The sequence below is a fragment of the Physeter macrocephalus genome, chromosome 13 (genome assembly GCF_002837175.3).
Source record: "Physeter macrocephalus isolate SW-GA chromosome 13, ASM283717v5, whole genome shotgun sequence".
Classification (NCBI taxonomy): Eukaryota; Metazoa; Chordata; class Mammalia; order Artiodactyla; family Physeteridae; genus Physeter; species Physeter macrocephalus.
Genome location: NC_041226.1, coordinates 21,292,762 through 21,300,670, shown reverse-complemented (window position 1 = coordinate 21,300,670; position 7,909 = coordinate 21,292,762). Strand labels below are relative to the sequence as shown.

General features: G+C 44.7%; 1 pseudogene; it reads right to left on the bottom strand.

Annotated features, from left to right (window-relative positions):
- Positions 1 to 3,924, bottom strand: part of LOC102995324 (glutathione peroxidase 1-like) — a 24,345-nt pseudogene extending 20,421 nt beyond the window's left edge.
- Between the last annotated feature and the right edge of the window lie 3,985 nt (positions 3,925 to 7,909).

Here is a 7,909-nt window from a genome sequence, read left to right as displayed (position 1 = left end):
TCTCCCAGGACCGGGGCACGAACCCGCGTCCCCTGCATCGGCAGGCGGACTCTCAACCACTGCGCCACCAGGGAAGCCCAAGAAACTTGAAATTATTGATTATAGTTTTGAGAGTAATGACATTTTAGAGAAAAAAAGATCTTAGGCATAAACTATCCAATCCCTTCATTTGACAGATGTGGAAACTGAATTCTAAAGAAATTAAATGACTTGGCCACAGTGACACAGCTGACTGTGGGCCTTGCTAGAAAGAGGGCTGCACCCTCATTTCCAGTTCAGTTCTCTTTCCAGGACATACAGCATTTCAATGACCTTGGCCTTCAAGAACTCAGGTTAGCTCAGTAGCTAATAATTATAGCAGGCATTATTTCCCCAAACTTCTCTGATTTTATGAAATCATGCAGTTTATAAAAGCTTATGTTTACGTAAGTACTTGAAGGAAAAATCAAGGGCAAGGTCAATGGGAGCAAATTTGCATTTAAATGACAACTTGCAAAAATAAATTTTAAGTTAATACCAGATTTTCGCTGTTCTCACTAACAGGACTAGATCGTGTGACTGTCACACATTGCACCTCCCTCCATGTATGCAGGCCCTCTGGATTTTTCCTGGGCTTGCTGAAGTTAGGCAAGGTTGGCCAACGGCTGCTGACCACGTATTTGTTTACCTACTGAATTCAACAGTTCCAGAAAGCACTCCATTATTAAGAACCCTGCATTTAATACCTCTCATTTGCATTCCAATTATTTTTTTAGTTGACAAGGAAGTTTGAGGGGGGAAAGTGAATAAAAGCCTGGCTTTATTTTTAGAAAACCTTAAGCCTAGAGGATCCCTTGGACTTTCAAGAAGGATAAAGAGAAACAGGTATTGCTTAACGCCGCCATCTGGACCCCAATGGTCCTGTTTACAGGAAGAGGCACATATAATTAGAAACAGCCAGTGGAGGACAGCATAACCTAATCAGTACCAAGGACCTGAAAGATGTGTGCTTCTCCCTTATCCAATCACGAGGCTACCATCCACTCTCTGGGAGACTTTGACCTTTCAGTCCCCCCATTCCCACTCCCCAGTTTACACATAGAAGTGCCAACCACACAAGGAAACCAACACGCTTACCAGTTTCCCATCTGATGAAGCATGAAGACAAAGTACCTGCTTCCGTTGCAGATACCTAGTTATGTTTTTTTAACATCAGGCTTGGAAAGTGTGTTTCCTCTCAGTCATAATTCACTGTGTGACCTGAGTAATCTGGAAACCCTTGGGGATGGTGTTGGGTGTTTACTGTAGTATCAACTGAACTCAATAATAAAGCCCTTGCCTCCTGATTTTTAACCTTGCAGGGGTAATGGTTTGTTTAGTGAGATAATCTCTGTGCCTATGTGGGAAACAGCTCTAGGTAAATGGAAGGTGATGGATGACTTAAAGGGAACTCAAACACATTTATGCCATTTACCATCAACTCAGCCCAGCGTGGGAGGACCCTCAGTCACGTGTGTCCTAGTTGCAGACTCATGCCACAGAGATGTCTTGTGTCAATGGGGAGTGAGCCTCACACTGGGAAGCCATGCTGTTCATGAGGGCAGGTCTGTGCCCCAACCCATAGGCGGGTGCCCATATCCTGCTGCTGGCATATGGTGCCCCATCGTTAGCCAGATGGCAGCTACGCTGGAAAGGGCCTGAGGATAATCCCACCTGGGCTGTGGAAGGCAATTAGGACTGGCTGCGTGGGGATCAAACCAGTGAGTGGCTGGGGAAACCTGAACAGGAGTTGAAAGTGTTAAAGACGGGGGCCCTTGGTCATCAGGGGAGAATCTTCAGCATGAGTGTCACCCCAACTCTCCCCTCCTCTCCTTCCAGGTTGGAAGAGAGTTCCAATGTCGCACAATTCTCTCTGTGCCCAAAGGAAATGTCAGGGGTTCAGGACCAGAAAAACTTGCTGCACATAAAAAGTAGAGTCTTTTCTGAGATTGTATCGTGGAACACATTACTTCTTTTGAGATTTTTTCTTTTTTAAAAAGTTAATTAATTAATTTTTGGCTGCGTTGGGGCTTCTTTGCTGCGCACAGGCTTTCTCTAGTTGCGGCGAGCGGGAGTTACTATTCGGTGCGCGGGCCTTTCACTGCAATGGCTTCTTCTGCTGTGGAGCACGGGCTCTAGGCAGGCGGGCTTCCGTAGTTGGGGAACGGGGGCTCAGTAGTTGTGGCTCACTGGCTCTAGAGCGCAGGCTCAGTAGTTGTGGCGCACGGGCTTAGTTGCTCCGCAGCATGTGGGATCTTTCCGGACCAGGGCTTGAACCCCTTGTCCCCTGCATTGGCAGGCGGATTCTTAACCACTGCGCCACCAGGGAAGCCCCGAGATTTTTTTCAATAAAGAAGGTTTGTTCAGAGTCAGAGTTGACTAGATGATGCTTGACCTGCCCTAGAGGATTCAGAGAGCCTCTAATACCTTAGAAATTGTATACAAAACAGTATTATAGGATTTAATATTCATTTTTCTGGGAAGAGGGTATATATACCTCTTGTCAAACAATCTCAAAAGATCTGTGACTCCAAAATATCTTGTAGCCACTGCTATAGAGTTCAGAGGAGCCCAACCTTTCTGATTATGGTAGAAAGAATCCTGAAAGGTCACTGCATGAAGTGGATATGAGGTAACTCATGGCCTGTGTTTCGCCTGGTCCCTGGGTACCCCTCCATCACCCTTTAGCTGGCCCAGGGCGCACTGCCTGTTCTGTTCCAGAGACAAGTAGCTAGACCATCTCAGGTCCCTACAACCGTATTCCAACACAGTCCTTGCCCAGCATCAGCCCTGTGAGCCAGCACTCTCGATGATATACCTTTAATAAGGTCACACTCAGGCAGAAGGCAAATGAACCATAATGATGGAAGGACAGGAGCAGATGTCCCAACAGGGCAGGTTGTGGCATACTCAGAAACTTCCAGTGTTATGAGGGACAAGGAGAACACAATGGCCAGGAGATGGAGACCTGAGTACTTGTCCACATTCTGCACTGGCCAGTGTACAGCATTGGGCATTTCACCCTCATGTATTTGTTTCAGTTTCCCAATCTGTAGAATGGGGAAGTTGGACTAGATTCCTGAGGCCTCCCTAGCCGAGGACATGACAGGCTGTGGACAAACTTCGTGACGTGGCCCTGTCTGCAGAGAGGTATTGGCAGAGGAACTGGTCTTTTATTAGGAGCTGGCTTATTCTTCTATCTTAAACACCAAGCTATATGTTTTAAGACATGTTGGATTTTACAGTCTGTAGAAGGATTATAAACAAATACGTACATCCAAGAGCAAAAACATCACTTGTGTGAGGCATCACGATGTCGGTGATGGGTTATGGGCTAGTTAGGGCCGCAAGCCAAAGATTGAATATTTCTTATCTTTTTTTTTTTTTTTTTTTGCGGTACGCGGGCCTCTCACTGTTGTGGCCTCTCCCGTTGCGGAGCACAGGCTCCGGACGCGCAGGCTCAGCGGCCACGGCTCACGGGCCCAGCCGCTCCGCGGCACGTGGGATCCTCCCGGACCGGGGCACGAACCCGCGTCCCCTGCATCGGCAGGCGGACTCTCAACCACTGCGCCACCGGGGAAGCCCTGAATATTTCTGATTATGATGGGGTGCCTGCTCTGTGGTTTCTGATTTGGAAATATTGTTCGTAAATCTCCCTTCCCACCTCCAATCTCTCGTTCTGTTCGTAGCGGATCATATATATTTCCATTCTAGACTCTTCAGCGTACTATCCTTAAGGTGTCTGAATTGATACTTTGGCATATTAGTCGTACTGAGGTCTCCTGACTTTTTCACTCCAGGCTCAAAGGAGGCCTCTGAGTCCTCTAATCTCTCCTGGATTCCATCCTTCTCATCCCTGTCCCCGTTCCTGGATGTCACATCTCCAATTGTCCGTTCCACCCTCATCTCACTTCCTCCTCTAGGTGTTTCAATATTGCCTTCCTTGCAGCCTTGTCCTTCTCCTCCGGGATCTTCTCAGATCGTCCTTATCTTAAACATTAAACCACTTTCTCTGCTCTATTTGTCTTTTTAGTCACTTTTAAATCTATTTCCTTCTCCCAACCCAAAAATCCTCGGAGTAAATAGCTTATACCTACTATTTCTATTTCCTTTGCCATCTTCTTGCCTCTGCAGTCTGGATGTTCATAAGCTGCCCTGGAACTGTTCTCTCCAAGCAGGGCTTTCCATGCTCTCCTTCCCTTTGCCCCTGGTTTTTGATATAAATGCAGGGTAGAGACAGCATGTTCCTCCGTCACCTTCCAGGGCCCAGCATTGACCATGACTCAGCAGCAGCTCAGGAAACCTTCACTGAACACTGAAGCTCTCTGTTGCCTCTTCCTTCCAGATATTTCTCATCCGTCCATCCTGTGTCTCCTTGCAATACAAGCCCTCCTTGTCTCACCTCCTATCACTGTGTCAATATTCTGGCTCGCTTCTTCACTTCTAATTCATCCCGTAGAGCACTGTATCACTTAAATCTTCCTCAGGACTCACCGACAGTTCCCCAGGGACTATTGACCCAAGCTCCGTCCCTTCAATGGGTATTTTAAAAATGTAATTAATTAACTGCTGAAAAAAGAGTTATAGATGCACAAGCGAAACATTTAAACTGAACAAAAAGGTACCAGAGAAAGAGAAAATCCTTCCTTCCTCCCATTCTCCCTGTTTTTCTCCCAGGAGCAAAATCACCCGTTAGCAGTTTCTTATACATCCTTTCCCATCCTTGCAGAGATATTTTGTGCATGCAGCTTTTCCTGATTGGTCTACAGTTCACCACCGTGCCTGGGGCCCCGTCTTGAATCTAGCCATTTGGGCTGTGGGCCTGTTTGCCTGCTGGCCATTTCTCCCAGAGCTGGGCTCTACCATACATATTCTAAATCACAGCCTGAGGTTTGCTTCAGGCTGCACAGCCTGAGACTAATCCGTTCCCCAGGGACTATTGACCCAAGCTCCGTCCCTTCAATGGGTATTTTAAAAATGTAATTAATTAACTGCTGAAAAAAGAGTTATAGATGCACAAGCGAAACATTTAAACTGAACAAAAAGGTACCAGAGAAAGAGAAAATCCTTCCTTCCTCCCATTCTCCCTGTTTTTCTCCCAGGAGCAAAATCACCCGTTAGCAGTTTCTTATACATCCTTTCCCATCCTTGCAGAGATATTTTGTGCATGCAGCTTTTCCTGATTGGTCTACAGTTCACCACCGTGCCTGGGGCCCCGTCTTGAATCTAGCCATTTGGGCTGTGGGCCTGTTTGCCTGCTGGCCATTTCTCCCAGAGCTGGGCTCTACCATACATATTCTAAATCACAGCCTGAGGTTTGCTTCAGGCTGCACAGCCTGAGACTAATCCCTGCTCTCACTAGATGGTTGGGGACTTCCGGTGGCTGGGAGGGACCCGCAGACAACACGCCCCCTGTGGCTACTGTGAGGGTTTCCAGCACTGTTCACCCTCCTTGGAGTGAAGCTCCTTTCTGGTCAGTGGTCCAGTCTGAATCCCACTAACCCTGACTTTGCTCTTGCTGCACCAACCAGAAACTGAAGGAAGTTCTCACTGGTTTGCTTCTGAAACACGGTGGGTTGTGCTCCCTGTTGACCTGGTTGCCAGGAGCTGAGCCTGTGATGACAGCGTTCCTTTGTTTCTGCATTATCGCTTCATCATGTGGCCCTATTACCGAGTCCAGGTCTGAGCCCTCTTCAAATGATGCACCAGAATGATCTGAGATATAACTCAAGGTTGTACATGTCTACTGGGTACCCTGTGATAGCGTCTGGGTGTAGAAAGCTGGATGTCCTTATAGCCAGAGTGCAGTTCCTACTAAATCCGGGGAGAAGAGTCACTCTGGGGGCCACCCTCTAGTTCTGTATCTGATGAGGCAGTAATGACAGCCTTGGGTTTGGAAAATACCCCTGTACTGACATCAAGAGTATTAAAGCTGCCTTGAGAGAACATAAATTACTGTTTTCGTTAGATGCAAAGTAACTTAAGAATAAATAGGAAGAACTTTTTTGTTCTTTTGAAATCCATCTAATGCACAACAGACCTGGAATGGTATTTACTGAGGAGGTACTGCCTTAGTGACACTTGGCCTATTTAAAATATTGATTTGGGGCTTCCCTGGTGGCGCAGTGGTTGAGAGTCCGCCTGCCGATGCAGGGGACACGGGTTCGTGCCCCGGTCCGGGAGGATCCCACATGCCGCGGAGCGGCTAGGCCCGTGAGCCATGGCCGCTGAGCCTGCGCGTCCGGAGCCTGTGCTCCGCAACGGGAGAGGCCACGGCAGTGAGAGGCCGGCATACCGAAAAAATAAACAAATAAAAAAAAATAAACAAATAAAATATTGATTTGGAGGTAATTCTGATCTGTTATATACTATAGTTATGCTATATATGTGTGTTATATATTACGTATGTTACACATATGTTAACATATATAACATAAGTATATGTTATATATGTTAATGTTATCTATCTATATGTATATAATGTTTCTCAGTATGTGGTCCAAGGATAACAGTCTTGCAATAAGAGATTTATTGGTAAAATATATAAGAGAAAAGCTTGATGTATACCCTCCCTCTCTCTTGCATATTCACAGTGCACTTTAGCATATCAAAGGTTTGGAGAGGTTCCTGAGTAAAATAACTTCTAAACTTTTTTATTAACCCAAACTTATATGGCGATGAAACCCTTTATGCACAATGTCTATTAACAGCCTAAGAACTAAGATTCAGAGGGACACATACTGGATAGTACTGCTTCAGTTTCTCAATGCAAGTTAAGCCATTTATTTGTAAACGAACAATTGGTTCCCTTAAATATTTCATGTATCCATTATATTACAGACCAATAACATGCATTATGTTATAAACTAATAACATAATATAATGAATAGGTGAATTATTTAGGGAAACCAATCACAGTAAAGCTATTGTCTATTATTATCTATGATCTAATATTTATATTCACATCTTTAAAAAGCCAGTTACTTAAAAATACATTTCTTTATAAGTTGCAGTCCAGTTACCTGGGGTCCTTCCATCCTTACCTTCCAGTGACTTTTCCCCTGGTATCCTCTTAAGAAACTTCTGGCAGGAACCAGACGGTCAGCTGTTGGTCACTGATATTTTTTTCCTTAAGGAGATATCAACCTCATAAAGCCAAAGAAATTCTTTTTGTTATAATCAGTTTCTCACCTGAGTGGTCCAAACTATATTTTCCTCATAGTTTCTTGCCTCATAGTTTCAAATGCTATTATGTCTCATAAGTGCTGGTCAGAATGTTGTCTTTCTGCTACACAATTGGTTATAATGTCAAATATATATATTTTAAAAATTGTATATATATAATTTAAAAAATATTGTTTAAAAATAATAAAAATCACACAAAATTGGCATTTTATCCTAAGCCCAAGTAAACTTCTGAAATAGAACACAGATTAAAGCCCATAAAGTCCACTAATTCATGGACAGCTCCTCTCTTGTCATTCAGAGAATGGTTCTAGAAGGCAGCTTCTTTGTGACTGTTGTCTTGATGGCCCAGAGTTTGTGGTTTCTTTATTGAATAGGAGCTGTAGTGGAAAGGACGATGTAAATAAAGTCTCCCTGGTCTAGAGCTAGAGCTCTGCTTTGTCTCTAAGAGAACAGGCAGAAAGAGAACAGGGTCTGGCCACAGGGGAGGAGCTTCTGGTGCTTTTCTCGGTGAGAAGTAAAAACAAGCCCCTGTGCAAAAGCTTTGAAGTTTCATTAGGTCCCATTTGTTTATTTTTGTTTTTATTTCCATTTCTCTAGGAGGTGGGTCAAAAAGGATCTTGCTGTGATTTATGTCATAGAGTGTTCTGCCTATGTTTTCCTCTAAGAGTTTGATAGTGTCTGGCCTTAACATTTAGGTCTTTAA